Source organism: Schistocerca piceifrons, chromosome 11 (assembly GCF_021461385.2).
Source record: "Schistocerca piceifrons isolate TAMUIC-IGC-003096 chromosome 11, iqSchPice1.1, whole genome shotgun sequence".
Classification (NCBI taxonomy): domain Eukaryota; kingdom Metazoa; phylum Arthropoda; class Insecta; order Orthoptera; family Acrididae; genus Schistocerca; species Schistocerca piceifrons.
The window spans coordinates 164211353-164228139 of record NC_060148.1 but is presented as its reverse complement, the minus strand read 5'-3'; the positions used below and the strand labels follow the sequence as shown (position 1 = coordinate 164228139).

The 16787-nt window shown below is 42.4% G+C and overlaps 1 protein-coding gene across 6 annotated transcripts in view; it reads right to left on the bottom strand.

Annotated features, from left to right (window-relative positions):
- Positions 1-16787, bottom strand: part of LOC124720035 (zinc finger protein ZFP2-like) — a 174457-nt gene that overhangs the window by 144626 nt on the left and 13044 nt on the right. The gene's annotated exons all lie outside the window — the stretch shown is intronic.

Below are 16787 nucleotides of genomic sequence, written 5' to 3'. Positions count from 1 at the left end.
CTAGGCTTACACACTACTTAATATAACTTAAACTAACTTATGCTAAGGACAACACACACACACACACACACACACACACACACACACACACACACACACCCATGCCCAAGGGAGGACTCGAATCTCCGATGGGGGGAGCCAAGTGAACCATGGCAAGGTCTAAGGACCGTGCGGCTACCCTGCACTGCATATGTTTATTCACGAAGTTGACAAAGAGGAACAAGGGCCTCTGGAGGGTGACGTTGAGCAATATTACAGCACTGGCGCGGCTCCTTCAGGAGCTGGCTAAACAAGCGAAGAAGAATGAATTTAGTCAAATCATCATCATCAAATGGTGACACTCCTGGCAACAGCCTGCTATCATTTCCAGAGTGGGGGTGTCATTGTTAGTGGAATACTGGACTGAAGACTCTCATAAATATCCTCCCAAATCAGATCCTCATTCTCAGATGTGCTCAGATGCATACCGATGTTCTCTTCATGACCGTGCGTGTGCGATAATGTCATGCCGAACCCTGCTGTATCAGTTGCTGATGTTATGGTGGAGGATCACTGTAGTGCCAGCTGAAGTAGACAGTCACCTACTGAGGACTTTGTCTCCAGTGGCAGCAGCAACTGCCTGAGCTGGGGACCATACATAGATCACACTACTGTGTCCCCTGCCAGTGGACTACCTCCTGCTAATGGCCACTTCCCTTGTGGAATGCATGTTCCAGTTTGGGCTGGGGTAGCCCAGTCTGTCTGTTGCTGTACACCAGTTCCTGAAAGCTTTCATCATTGCTGATCACTGCTAGTGTAAGCATACGACTTCGACATTGCCCATGCTGGATGTTAATGTTTGAACACCAACTATAACTGTGTGCTACGCAGTGGCCTTGACTTGGTCAGGCTGCTATTAGCGTCTGACATACTTTGAGGGCAGCTTCACTGATGTCATAGCCCATCACAGTTGACACATAATGTTTAGGCTTCTGAGTTTGCAGTTGCTGACTACAGTGTGTGACATGTCAGCAGCCACTGATGTCATCAGTGGCCAACCTACTGCAATGTGTCGCAATGTGTGTCTGTACTAAAATGAATAAATGTCCATTGTAAACAGGGATGTTCATCAATGATTTGCCAAACAGTTTCAGCCACCACCACCCCTATAACACAAGGAAGCTGACCTACAAATGACCCAGCCCACCCCTGTCCTGGGAGGTCACACCCAGACCCCAATAGTCTGGTTTTAAAAGTACCTGCATCATTGAGTGCTGCCCTCCATTGAAAGGAGCTCCAACCATTACATCACCACCAACTCTGGGTCCAGTTTTGATGGTGTGCTGAGGCAAGTGGACTTAATATCTCTTGCTTCTTCCATTCTTGAGCACAGCAAGAATAGGCATACTTGATATGCATAGAAACCTGCAGGTGGTATTTGTGAAACCAGAAAGACCTGCAAATGTGTCTCAGTTTAAAGGAAATTAAAGGGTGCACTATTTATGGCCAGTGAGATGCAACATTGTAACCTGGAGGGTCAGAAATCACCTTGTGCACAGTCAGTGCCAGCAACATGTAGAATCTGCTGATGTTATAGACACAAAGCACATTAGTGTGTGGAATCAATGTGGTTTATTCTGAGTAAAGACAAAAGACTTTTTCTTGTTGTTATATCTGTGCTTGTTGAGTTTAACTTTGGTTTTTTGTTAATTTTTATCTTTGGTAGATGGAGTCTGTACAAATTTCAAGGTCACAAGCATGAGTGGTCATGACTCAACAAGCAACTGAACTCTTGGTGAAGCAGGTGGCAGAGCTGAAGGAATACAATGCTGCTTTGCAAAAGCAATGGAATACTTGGAAGGCAGGCAATCTGGGTAGAAAGAGTGAACTAGCTGGGATGGCACTACAGGGAGAAGCTGCAGACTAGAGGAGGAAGTTGAATAACTAGTGAAGAGGTACTGAATCAAATTGGTGAGAAGAGAAATTTGTCACAACTTTACTGAAAGAAAGTATAGACTGATAGAAATACCATGAGACATGTAGGAATAGCTCAGTTTGTAATGGCTGCGTGCGTCCACGTGTGTGTGTGTGTGTGTGTGTGTGTGTGTGTGTGTGTGTGTGTGTGTGTGTGTGTAAGGGGTGGGGGGAGTGAAAGGGTTTGACTGGAGGGGAGACGAAGATTTTTTCATGATGAATAAAATCTATTGCAGTTGTAATTTCAAAGTTCGTTTATTTAGTTTAAGATACAAACACTACCTTGGTTTCAGGATGTAAATCACTTTTCAAATTCTACTGCTACTATTAATAAAGAACAGGTAGGGAAAAAATGGCCTGGCTGAAAAAACTGGACTAGCCATAAACATGCACCCACAGACGAAAATAATATAACCTAATGACCTAAGAAAAATGGCCGGACATGTGACAGTGACTTAAGGAAGGCAAAAATGCTGTTACAAACACCTAAAACGTCAACTGTCAATTTGCAATAAGGGATTACCATGTAAGTGCTTGGCAGTTGCATGTTGAGTACACCCAATGACCCATATTACTGGTAGCCATGTGGAGCATAAGGAGGAGGCCCTAGTACGCACATGCCATTGAATGTTTGCAGCATGAACTAGTTCTTTCTGGGTGTACCCATGTGGCTGTTAGAGCAGTAATATGATAAGTTACTTTTTGCAGATTGGCAACTGCCACTTTGGTTGTTTGCAATAGCATTTTCACCTTAAAGTTGCCTTTGTTTCAAATTACAACTACTGTGGATTTTATTCGTAATGAACAATCCAAGTCACAGTTGTGACTGAACCACCAAGAATGTATTACAGACAAAGATTTTACAGCAGCAAACTGGCAGCTGTGTAAGGATACACGATAAGGTGAAAATTCGAATACAATAAACTGTCTGCAATAAAATACATTGCAAAATCCACACAGCTTAAATTCAGTAGTATTTCAGTGATAACGTGTACAGTGAAGTGCATATCTATAGACAGAGAGATGCTACATGAAACACATATGACTGGCAAGAGAGCACTGGTTGAAGCATTCAATGACAACCACAGCAAACTGTATTGAAAGGTCTCTTGTTGTTGTTATGTGATCTTCAGTCCAGAGACTGGTTTAATGCAGCTGTCCATGCTACTCTATCCTGTGCAAGCTTCTTCATTTCCACGTAACTACTGCAACCTACATCCTTCTGAATCTGATTAGTGTATTCATGCCTTGCTCTCGCTCTACGATGTTTACCCTACACACTTCCCTCAAATACTAAATTGATGATCCCTTGACTCCTCAGAACATATCCTACCAACTGGTCCCTTCTTCTAGTCAAGTTGTACCACAAATTCATCTTCTCAATTCTATTCAGTACCTCCTCATTAGTTACATGATCTACCCATCCAATCTTCGGCATTCTTCTGTAGCACCACATTTCAAAAGCTTCTATTCTCTTCTTGTCTAAACTATTTATCATCAATGTTTCACTTCCATACATGGCTACATTCCACACAAATACTTTCAGGGAAGACTTCATGACACACAAATTTATAATTGACGTTAACAAATTTCTCTTCTTCACAAACGCTTTTCTTCCCATCGCCCGTCTACATTTTATATCCTATCTACTTCAACCATCATCAGTTATTTTGCTCCCCAAATAGCAAAACTAATCTACTAACTTAAGTCTCTCATTTCCTAAGCTAATTCCCTCAGCATCACCTGATTTAATTTGAATACATTCAATTATCCTTGTTTTGCTTTTGTTGATATTCATCTTATATCACCTTTTCAAGACACTATCCATTCCGTTCAACTGCTCTTCCAAGTCCTTTGCTGTCTGTGACAGAATTACAATGTCATCAGCAAACGTCAAAGTTTTTACTTCTTCTCCGTGGAATTTAAGTCCTACTTCAAATTTTTGTTTTGTTTCCTTTACTGCTTGTTCAACATACAGATTTGGGGTAGGCTACAACATTGTCTCACTCCCTTCCCAACCAATGCTTCCCTTTCATGCATGCCCTTGACTCTCATAACTGCCATCTGTTTTCTGTACAAATTGTAAATAGCCTTTTGCTCCATGTATTTGACTCCTTCCAGCTTCAGAATTTGAAAGAGTGTGTGCGTGTGTGTGTGTGTGTGTGTGTGTGTGTGTGAGAGAGAGAGAGAGAGAGAGAGAGAGAGAGAGAGAGAGAGAGAGAGAGAGAGAGAGAGAGAGAGAGAGAGAGAGAGAGAGGGAGAGGGAGAGGGAGAGGGAGAGGGAGAGGGAGAGGGAGAGAGGGAGAGAGAGAGAGAGAGAGAGAATAATGATCATGTGTAGTTTATCCTGTGAAATAGAAGTGGATAGTTCCTGTGAATTATTATGGGTGGAGGTTATACTCAACAGCCAAGCTAGGTTAATAATTGGCTCCTTTTACTGACCTCCCAACTCAGCAGCATTAGTAGCAGAACAACTGAGTGAAAATCTGGAATACATTTCACATAAATTTCCTCAGCATGTTATAGTCTTAGGTAGAGATTTCAATTTACCATATATAGACTGGGACACTCAGATGTTTAGGATGAGTGGTAGGGACAGAGCATCGAGTGACATTATATTGAGTGCATTATCCAAAAATGACCTCGAGCAATTAAACAGAGAATTGACTCATGGAGATAACACCTTGGACCTACTGATAACAAACAGACCCGAACTTTTCGACTCTGTAAGCGCAGAACAGGGAATCAGTGATCATAAGGCCATTGCAGCATCCCTGAATATGGAAGTATATAGGAATATAAAAAAAAGGAGGAAGGTTTATCTGTTTAGCAAGAGTAATAGGAGGCAGATTTCAGACTAGCTAACAGATCAACACGAACATTTCTGTTCAGACAGTGACAATGTTGAGTGTTTATGGAAAAAGTTCAAGACAATTGTAAAATGCAGTTTAGACAGGTACGTGCCACATAATACTGTGAGGGACAGGAAAAACCCACCATGGTTCAACAACAAAGTTAGGAAACTACTGCGAAAGCAAAGAGAGCTTCACTGCAAGTTTAAACACAGCCAAAACCTTTCAGACAAACAGAAGCTGAACGATGTCAAAGTCAGCATAAGAAGGGCTATGCATGAAGCGTTCAGTGAATTAGAAAGTAAAATTCTATGTACCGACTTGACAGAAAATCCTAGGAAGTTCTGGTCGCACGTTAAATCAGTAAGTGGATCGAAACAGCATATCCAGACACCCTGGGATGATGATGGCATTGAAACAGAGGATGACACGCGTAAAGCTGAAATACTAAACACCTTTTTCCAAAGCTGCTTCACAGAGGAAGACCGCACTGCAGTTTCTTCTCTAAATCCTCGCACTTACGAAAAAATGGCTGACATCGAAATAAGTGTCCAAGGAATAGAAAAGCAACTGAAATCACTCAACAGAGGAAAGTCCACTGGACCTGATGGGATACCAATTCGATTCTATACAGACTACGTGAAAGAACTTGCCCCCCCCCCCCCCCCTTGTAACAGCCGTGTGCTGCAAGTCTAGAGGAATGGAAGGTTCCAAATGATTGGAAAAGAGCACAGGTAGTCCCAGTTTTCAAGAAGCGTCATCGAGCAAACGCGCAAAACTCCTATATCTCTGACATCAATCTGTTGTAGAATTTTAGAACATGTTTTCTGCATGCGTATCATGTTATTTCCGGAAACCCTGAATCTCCTCTGTAGGAATCAACATGGATTCCGGAAACAGCAATCGTGTGAGACCCAACTCAGTTTATTTGTTCATGAGACCCAGAAAATATTAGATACAGGCTCCCAGGTAGATGCCATTCTCCTTGACTTCCGGAAGGCGTTTGATACAGTTCCGCACTGTCGCCTGATAAACAAAGTAAGAGCCTACAGAATATCAGACCAGCTGTGTGGCTGGATTGAAGAGCTTTTAGCAAACAGAACACAGCCTATTGTTCTGAATGGAGAGGCGTCTACAGACATTAAAGTAACCTCTGATGTGCCACAGGGGAGTGTTATGGGACCATTGCTTTTCACAATATATATAAATGACCTAGTAGATAGTGTTGGAAGTTCCATGAGGCTTTTCACGGATGATCCTGTAGTATACAGAGAAGTTGCAGCATTAGAAAATTGCAGCGAAATGCAGGAAGATCTGCACTTGGTGCAGGGAGTGGCAACTGACCCTTAACATAGACAAATGTAATGTAATGCGAATACATAGAAAGAAGGATCCTTTATTGTATGATTATATGATAGCGGCACTAACACCAGCAGCAGTTACTTCTGGGAGTATGCGTACGGAACAATTTGAAGTGGAATGATCATATAAAATTAATTGTTGGTAAGGAGGGTGCCAGGTTCAGATTCATTGGAAGAGTCCTTAGAAAATGTAGTCCATCAACAAAGGAGATGGCTTACAAAACACTCGTTTGGCCTATACTTGAGTCTTGCTCATCAGTGTGGGATCAGTACCAGGTCGGGTTGACGGAGGAGATAGAGAAGGTCCAAAGAAAAGAGGCGCGTTTTGCCACAGGGTTATTTGGTAAGCGTGATAGCGTTACAGAGATTATTAGCAAATTCAAGAGGCAGTCCCTGCAAGAGAGGTGCTCTGCATCACGGTGTAGCTTGCTGTCCAGGTTTGGAGAGGGTACGTTTCTGGATGAGGTATGGTATATATTGCTTCCCCCTGCTTATACCTCCCACTGCGATCATGAATGTAAAATTAGAGAGATTCGGGCACGCATGGAGGCTTTCCAGCAGTCGTTCTTCCCGCGAACCATACGCAAGTGCAACAGGAAAGGGAGGTAATGACAGTGGCACGTAAAGTGCCCTCCGCCATACACCGCTGGGTGGCTTGCAGAGTATAAATGCAGATGTAGATGTAAAAGTGGCCAGTGGCACCAAAGTTAGTGTCCTGACAGACATGCATCACATAGGAACTGAAAGTGAAGGTAGCAAAGCAAAACCAGAAATGATGTACTCCATTTTCATTTCAAATATTCCTTTACCACGTAATGTGTAGAACTAGTGTCCTAGCTTAATTTTCACACTACTGCAATGCTAAGTAATAGAAATATTAGTTTCAGTGGTGTTAACGTCGTTGTTATTGTTGTAGTAGTCTTCATTCCTGAGACTCGTTTGATGCAGCTCTCCTCTGCAAGTTTCTTCATATCCCAGTACCAACTACAACCTCCATCTTTCTGAATCTGCTTAGTGTATTCATCTCTTGGTCTCCCCCTACGATTTTTACCCTCCACGCTGCCCTCCGATACTAAATTGATGATCCCTTAATGCCTCAGAACATGTCCTACCAACAGATCCCTTCTTCTAGTCAAGTTATGCCACAAACTCCTCTTCTCCCCAAATTAACAAACAGCTAAAAATCACTAAAATTGAACAAGGCTTTAAGGCCCACGGAATCCCGTTTAGTATTCTATACTGAAATTGTAGCTGAGTTAGCTCGCATTGGAATCATAATACAGTATGTCGCAGGAGGAATGGTCAGTACTCCGGGATATGACAGGAACAATCATTCAGATAAAAAAAAAAAAAAAAATTCTAGTAAACATGGGCTCTAAACTGCACAAATTAAGAGATACAATACTATAAAACAAATCTCTTCCACTGCAAGCTCTCTGCTTTCCATAGTTTGAGAGGTGGTAATTTGGAGCAAAATGAGAACTAATGTCGAATAAGCATGGGCTCTAAAGTACACACCTTTCAAGATCTATGAGAACTTTTCATAAATTACTGTGAAAGACATCTCTTCTACTTAATAAATGCTCATAGTTCTTCAGGTATGCATTTTGGTGCCCACAATTACCAGACTTTCTTTTCTTTGAATGATCATTCCTGACATGTCCTTGAATATTGACCATTGTCCCAGGGACATCCTGCATACACCATCACTTGAAAAATAAGCAAGTAAATAAATAAATTACTGTGTCTGGCGACTGGAGGAAAGTACAGATCACACCTCTTATAAGGAGGGTAGCAGAAGTGATCCACAAAATTACTGAACAACCTAACTGATGAGCATTTGTTGTAAAATTCTACAATATTCTCTGAACTCAAACATGAATGATCTCTATGCTACATCGGTTGTCATGTGCAGAGCAGGTGATCAACTGTGGTTCACTGTTAGGATATAGGGACACTACAAAGGACACTGCTTACAAAACACTTGTCCACGCTATCCTACAATACTTCTGAAGTTAACAGAGGATATTGAACATACGGAAAGGAGTACAAATGGACATAAGTTTGCTTCAACCACAGAACAGCATCACAGATATGATGTGAAAGCTAAATTGGGAGACCCCTTAAGACAAGTCACTGATTATCCTGAAAAACATACTTATACACTGTAAAGAATCTAAAGGTATTTTTCACCCCCCTCCTTTCCTCCCTCCCTCCCCCCATTTACGACTCTCATCAAGACTGAAGACAACATTAGACTCATTACAGCTTGCAAAAAGGCATTGCATCATTTACTCTCCCACACTCCATACATGACTGGAAGCAGAAAAAAAATCTTAAAATGTGGTAAATTGTAAGCACCCTCTGCAATGCACTTCAGTGTGGTTTGCAGCTATGTATGTAGCTGTGTGACTATGTTTATTACAAAAATTACAACATTATTTATACTTTTCCTTCCATCCTCTTCCCCATTCCACAAACATGTACTGAGAATTCCAAAGTTATCTGTTTGTTTACTTTCCCATTTACAGAAAAAAAAAAAATATTCATATGGACAAACTATTACTTCAAATTCCCCATGCTTTCTACTCATTACAAAATTCTAATAGGGATATAAGAAATGGTAGAAGATATAAATTCATGCATATAACAATCATCAATGATTGAAATTTATTTTTGACACAATCATAAATTGAACCTGGATATTCCTTTTTCAAATGAATAATCATATTAACCATGACAACTGTGACAACGAATATTTGTTTTAGTTCAAGTGGCATGTTCTGATAGCGGCACGTGAGAGGAGGAAATTTGGGCAAAGAAGACATGGAAAACAAATGTTTACTGATTGGGTCGGGTTGGGTTGGTTTGGTGGAAGAGACCAAACAGAGAGGTCATCAGTCTCATTGGCTTAGGGAAGGATAGGGACAGAAGTCGGTCATGCACTTTCAAAGGGACCATCCGAGCATTTGTCTGAAGCAATTTAGGGAAATCTCGGAAAACCTAAATCAGGTAGGCTGGATGCGGGATTGAACTGTCATCCTCCAGAATGTGAGTTCAGTGTGCTAAGCACTGCACCACCTTGCTCAGCATTTCACTGTCTGTTGTAGTTATAAACTGCATTAGGGGATAGTAAAGAGCAATCTGAATAGCCGCAAGTACTAAATCAGACCAATACACATTAACTTATAAGATGATCTCACAGAATGGCACTTTGTTTCAGTTTGCATATGCCTAAAAGAATCTTATCTATTGTATTTCACTATCTTCTGTGCTGTATTTCACGATGTTATCTAATGTATTTCACTACTATTTCAAATGAAGATAATATAGCAGAAAGTAGAAGAATAACTTTTAATTCAACTTAATTACACAGTTAGTGAATGGATCCCCCCCCCCCCCCCCCCCCATGAACCATGGACCTTGCCGTTGGTGGGGAGGCTTGCGTGCCAAAACGATACAGATAGCCGTACCGTAGGTGCAACCACAACGGAGGGGTATCTGTTGAGAGGCCAGACAAACGTGTGGTTCCTGAAGAGGGGCAGCAGCCTTTTCAGTAGTTGCAAGGGCAACAGTCTGGATGATTGACTGATCTGGCCCTGTAACAATAACCAAAACGGCCTTGTTGTGCTGGTACTGCGAACGGCTGAAAGCAAGGGGAAACTACAGCTGTAATTTTTCCCGAGGGCATGCAGCTTTACTGTATGATTACATGATGATGGCGTCCTCTTGGGTAAAATATTCCGGAGGTAAAATAGTCCCCCATTCGGATCTCCGGGCGGGGACTACTCAAGAGGATGTCGTTATCAGCGTTCTATTGAGAAAGAAAACTGGCGTTCTACGGATCGGAGCGTGGAATGTCAGATCCCTTAATCGGGCTGGTAGGTTAGAAAATTTAAAAAGGGAAATAGATAGGTTAAAGTTAGATATAGTGGGAATTAGTGAAGTTCGGTGGCAGGAGGAACAAGACTTCTGGTCAGGTGAATACAAGGTTATAAATACAAAATCAAATAGCAGTAATGCAGGAGTAGGTTTAATAATGAATAAAAAAATAGGAGTGCGGGTAAGCTACTACCAACAGCATAGTGAACGTATTACTGTGGCCAAGATAGACATGAAGCCCATGCCTACTACAGTAGTACAAGTTTATATGCCAACTAGCTCTGCAGATGACGAAGAAATTGAAGAAATGTATGATGAGATAAAAGAAATTATTCAGGTAGTGAACGGAGACGAAAATTTAATAGTCATGGGTGACTGGAATTTGACAGTAGGAAAAGCGAGAGAAGGAAATATAGTAGGTGAATATGGATTGGGGTTAAGAAATGAAAGAGGAAGCTGTCTGGTAGAATTTTGCACAGAGCATAACTTAATCATAGCCAACACTTGGTTCAAGAATCATAAAAGAAGGTTGTATACGTGGAAGAATCCTGGAGATACTAAAAGGTATCAGATCGATTATATAATGGTAAGACAGAGATTTAGGAACCAGGTTTTAAATTGTAGGACATTTCCAGGGGCAGATGTGGACTCTTGACCACAATCTATTGGTTATGAACTGTAGCTTAAAACTGAAGAAACTGCAAAAAGGTGGGAATTTAAGGAGATGGGACCTGGATAAACTGACTAAACCAGAGGTTGTACAGAGTTTCAGGGAGAGCATAAGGGAACGATTGACAGGAATGGGGGAAAGAAATACAGTAGAAGACGAATGGGTAGCTCTGAGGGACGAAGTAGTGAAGGCAGCAGAGGATCAAGTAGGTAAAAAGACGAGGGCTAGTAGAAATCCTTGGGTAACAGAAGAAATATTGAATTTAATTGATGAAAGGAGAAAATATAAAAATGCAGCAAATGAAGCAGGGAAATAGGAATACAAACGTCTCAAAAATGAGATTGATAGGAAGTGCAAAACGGCTAAGCAGGCATGGCTAGAGGACAAATGTAAGGACGTAGAGGCTTATCTCACTAGGGGTAAGATAGATACAGCCTACAGGAAAATTAAAGAGACCTTTAGAGAAAAGAGAGCCACTTGTATGAATATCAAGAGCTCATATGGAAACCCAGTTCTAAGCAAAGAAGGGAAAGCAGAGAGTTGGAACGAGTATATAGAGGGTCTATACAAGGGCGATGTACTTGAGGACAATATTATGGAAATGGAAGAGGATGTAGATGAAGATGAAATGGGAGATGCGATACTGCATGAAGAGTTTGACAGAGCACTGAAAGACCTGAGTCAAAACAAGGCCCCGGGAGTAGACAACATTCCGCTGGAACTACTGACGGCCTTGGGAGAGCCAGTCCTGACAAAACTCTACCATCTGGTGGGCAAGATGTACGAGACAGGCGAAATACCCTCAGACTTCAAGAAGAATAAAATAAATCCAATCCCAAAGAAAGCAGGTGTTGACAGATGTGAAAATTACCGAACGATCAGTTTAATAAGTCACAGCTGCAAAATACCAACACGAATTATTTACAGATGAATGGAAAAACTGGTAGAAGCCGACCTCGGGGAAAATTAGTTTCGATTCCGTAGAAATGGTGGAACGCGTGAGGCAATACTGACCTTATGACTTATCTTAGAAGGAAGATTAAGTAAAGGCAAACCTACATTTCTAGCATTTATATACTTAGAGAAAGCTTTTGACAATGTTGGCTGGAATACTCTCTTTCAAATTCTAAAGATGTCCAGGGTAAAATACAGGGAGCGAAAGGCTATTTACAATTTGTACAGAAACCAGATGGCAGTTATAAGAGTCGAGGGGCATGAAAGGGAAGCAGTGGTTCCGAAGGGAGTGAGACAGGGTTGTAGCCTCTCCCCGATATTATTCAATCTCTATGTTGAGCAAGCAGTAAAGGAAACAAAAGAAAAATTTGGAGTAGGTAGTAAAATCCAGGGAGAAGAAATAAAAACTTTGAGGTTCGCCGATGACATTGTAATTCTGTCAGAGACAGCAAAGGACTTGGAAGAGCAGCTGAACGGAACGGACTGTGTCTTGAAAGGAGGGTATAAGATGAACATCAACAAAAGCAAAACGAGGATAATGGAATGTAGTCGAATTAAGTTGGTTGATGCTGAGGGAATTAGATTAGGAAATGAGACGCTGAAAGTAGTAAAGGAGTTTTGCTATTTGGGGAGCAAAATAACTGATGATGCTCGAAGTAGAGAGGATATAAAATGTAGACTGGCAATGGCAAGGAAAGCAATTCTGAAGAAGAGAAATTTGTTAACATCGAGTATAGATTTAAGTGTCAGGAAGTCATTTCTGAAAGTATTTGTATAGAGTGTAGCCATGTATGGAAGTGAAACATGGACAATAAATAGTTTGGACAAGAAGAGAATAGAAGCTTTCGAAATGTGGTGCTACAGAAGAATGTTGAAGATTAGGTGGGTAGATCACGTAACTAATGAGGAGGTATTGAATAGGATTGGGGAGAAGAGAAGTTTGTGGCACAACTTGACTAGAAGAAGGGATCGGTTGGTAGGACATGTCCTGGGGCATCAAGGAATAACAAATTTAGCATTGGAGGGCAGTGTGGAGGGTAAAAATCGTCGAGGGAGACCAAGAGATGAATACACTAAGCAGATTCAGAAGGATGTAGGTTGCAGTAGGTACTGGGAGACGAAGGAGCTTGCACAGGATAGATTAGCATGGAGAGCTGCATCAAACCAGCCTCAGGACTGAAGACCACAACAACAACAACAACATAGTGAATGGAAAGACTAGACTTTTACAATACAGTTCTTAAACTGTCAAATTAGTTATTATCACAGCAACAGTCTGTAACAGATTTGCAGCCTACAACTAAGAAAATTAACAATAAGCTTATTTTTCTGTTTTACTATTGATTCTTCACTGTGGACATGCGTGTCCACATAACACAACAAAGTAACACTGAATTCTAAGCAGCCAAAAATTTCTTAAGAGTTTTTTTTTTAAAAAGGAAACAAAAATTAATCATTCTTTGATTGAATTAGTCCCTTACACTGTGTGTCCAAACAAACCATCATTTTTTCTGAACACTGTTCCAGGCTAGAATAGATGCGAGGTGGTGTGTGCAGTTCATCATATGACCCAAGTGCAGAAAGGTTTTGCCTGATGCAGTTGTCCACTTCCTCATGGTTCTCACATTGTTCTTCATACAATGAATCTTTTTTGTTCCCAGCTATCCAAGTGAAGTAGAGACTGATCAAGTGGCCTTGCTGGCATGCGATGATCATATGTCTGCCTATCATTTTGTGCTGCTGGGCATGCAGCTGCAATGCAGTAGCCAGGTGCACAATTCTTTTGCATCCACATCACTTCTACATCTACATCTACATCCATACTCCGCAAGCCACCTGACGGTGTGTGGCGGAGGGTACCTTGAGTACCTCTATCGGTTCTCCCTTCTATTCCAGTCTCATGCTTAAATTAATATCATCAACCATAGAAAACAGTTAATTCTGAAGGAAGTTTGGGCACATTCTCTCACTCAACCTATCTTTGGAAAAAGTGGGAACCTACCACATGTTTATTGATAATGCCTCCCCAGCAACTGACAGCCCATCATACATTCTCTGGCTCACACAGACATTGAAGGTCCCCGGAGGTCCAGCAGTGTTTAGCACGATGATTTAGCATGACTGTGTGGAAAATGTTGACTAGTCTGTGCACTGAGTCTCCTTCACCAAGTTAATACACTGATTCAATACTCACCCACAAAAGATTACCCGATTGGCCTTGTCATCTACTAAAAGCTTATGGTACCCAGGGTGGCAGTATGGGTGCAACTTCGAGTCTCTTAAAATTCGATGCACTGTGGTGTGTGAGATTTGAACTAGCAAGCATCAATGGTTTGCTGTGTGGATCTGCTCATACCATGTGTCAAGCTCGCTGTATTACAGCCCAAAAAACATCTACTAGAGGGTGGCTCTCTTCTCATTCCAGATATATTTCCATATACACTTGAGCTGTTTCCCTGTCAACCTCATTACACAAGACCAACAACAAAAATCGTGTTATGGAATCTAGTCAGAAACACACACCACAGCAACAAGAATCAAACAAAATGATAACATTTACAGCATTCACAAGTAAACAAAAGCATGTCTGTTACTTCTGAAGGTTTGTATATGCTGTATTCTAGAGTGTGGTGTGGTGTGCAGAAGACTGAGGTGCATACACTGGCAATTCAGCTGTTTTCATTTTTATGGAAATGTGTTCACCACATCTTCCTTGTCCATTTTGCCCTGTCCCATGAGCAGTTGGGCCCCGTGCTCTGCAGCAACATTACTCACTCTCTGCTCAGGTACTGGTTATTCTTTGTTTTACTATCCTTGTTAATGTGTCATTAAACTAAATGTCACACAACATTAATCTGGGATGACTAGCACACACTGAACATGTAACATTCCATTCTAAAGATTATTTTTCTTAGAATAGGAAAGAAACTGACATTTTCCATTGACATTGTGTCATGTGAAACATGACAAGCAATACTTTCTCGGGTCAACTTCATCTACACATTACAAAAACGAAACTGCAAATATTTGCTGATTATCAAAGAAAATGTGCCATACTCTTCGGTGAGGTATCCTGTATAAGGAAGTAATTTTACAAATAAATATGTTGTAAACTGCAGTAGCCACCACAAAGATCACGGGAGGCGCCCATCAGCACGGTGCGTCACGGACAATAGTTGCCGCAAGTAAAGTCCCGCCCACCAGAGGGCCCGCAAGAATTTGGCCGCATCCTCTGCTGGCGGAACAGAGGCAGAACAACAACTCAGGCAGCATGGGCTGTGCCCAGCCAGTTCACATCAGGCATGCCTAGCAGACAGTTCCCAGTCTACACTAGGAGAAGTACGACAGAAACGTGAATCATGTTACTACACAATTGCTGACGAGTAGGGTCGTTCTTTCATGTGTTGCGTCTTCGTTCCGGTTTCGCAGCTTTTCCGCAGCATGGAGGATTTAGTGCGGGTTTTGATTGAGCAGCAGACGGAGCTCATGGCAACCATGAAACAAGTGCTTCCGGCGTTGCTCTCCACGCAGTCTGCTCCAGCACTGTTCCCTCCTCCCTTTCCCCCATATGATGAGACGGTGGAGGATTGGGATGCATATGAACATCGCCTTCGGCAGCATTTCCAGGTGTTTCATGTTGCCGATGCGGAGGTATGTTGTGCTCTTTTCTTGTCTTGGATATCTCCCTCGCTGTATCAAGTTTTGCGGCAGCTAGCGCCATTACAGGAACCCTCGTCCTTGTCTTTTGACGCATTGTGCTCATTGCTGTCTTCATATTATTGCCGTCGCACGCATGTTGTGGCGGCTAGGGTCGAGTTCTATCAATGCAAGAAACAGCGTGGGCCGCTACACTGCACGGTCTTAGTTGCAAGTGTCATTTTGTCATGGAGCAGTCGCGAGAGTCATATGCCCACGTTATGGTGCGCGACGTCATGGTTCGTTCGGCCCCTGCAGTTGGAAGACCCTTCCCTTGAGGAGGTCCTGTCCATTGCTCAATCGTATGAAGTCTCTCACGCGCAAGGTCAACAGTTGGAAGCATGGTGCGACGTCGCGGCGGTTCAGGGCGGTGCGGCCGCGGCCACTGCGTCCGGAGTTGACGACGTGCGAGCGGTACAATCCGGCCATTACGGCCGCTCCCGCACGTGCGTAAACAGAGTTCCGTCCTGTGTGTCGTGCTATATACATCATGATCGGTCAGAGTGCCCCAGCGTTGGGCCGTTTGTCGCAAATGTAATAAGAAAGACATTGCTAAAGTTTGCCGCTCAGCCTGAAAAGAATCGAAGGAAGCAGGTACAGAGGACATGGACGTTGACATTCAGGAAACACAAACTCTTTATCGCGGTGTGTGTTCAGTTGCGCCGATTACAACTGCAAGTAGATACGGGTGCGGCAGTTTCCTTGTTGAATGCACAAACTTACTCTGACCTTGGGTCGCCCCGTTGGCGCCAGTTTACCGGCGTCTACGCGGTTATGGTAAACAGCTCATTCCCCTACTGGTTCAATTCACTACTGACGTTACTTACAAATCAGTCACTCGGCCTCTTACTTTTCTTTTATTGTTGTCAGTGATGCGAGCTCCGCTAACCTTTTTGGATTGGATGCCTTTCAAGCTTTCGGTTTTTCTATCACAGATACCATACAATTGGTCTCCGAAGACATTCCCTATCAGTCATTGGAATCTTTGATCTCTGACTTTCAGGATATCTTTGAGGAGGGCTTGGGGCGTGTTTTGAAGCTCACTTAACGTTGAAGGCGGCAGCTCGCCCGTGTTTTCTTTGCGCGAGGCAGCTCTCCGCCCTCAGGTAAAAGCAGAGCTAGACCGGCTGACAGCCCTCGGGGTCGTTCTTCCCATTTCTTCTAGTGAGTGGGCTTCGCCCCTCATTATTGTCAAGAAACTCTTGGGAAAATTACGTCTTTGTGGCGATTTCAAGGCCACCATTAATTCCCAATTGGTGGCAGACACCTATCCCTTGCCTTGTTCTCATGAATTGTTCTCTGCTGTGGTGGGAGGCCAATATTTTTCGAAAATCGATCTTTTGGGAGGCTTATCATCAGATACCACTTGATGAGGACTCCAAACAGCTGGCAGTCATCAACACCCCGTTTGGCCTTTAC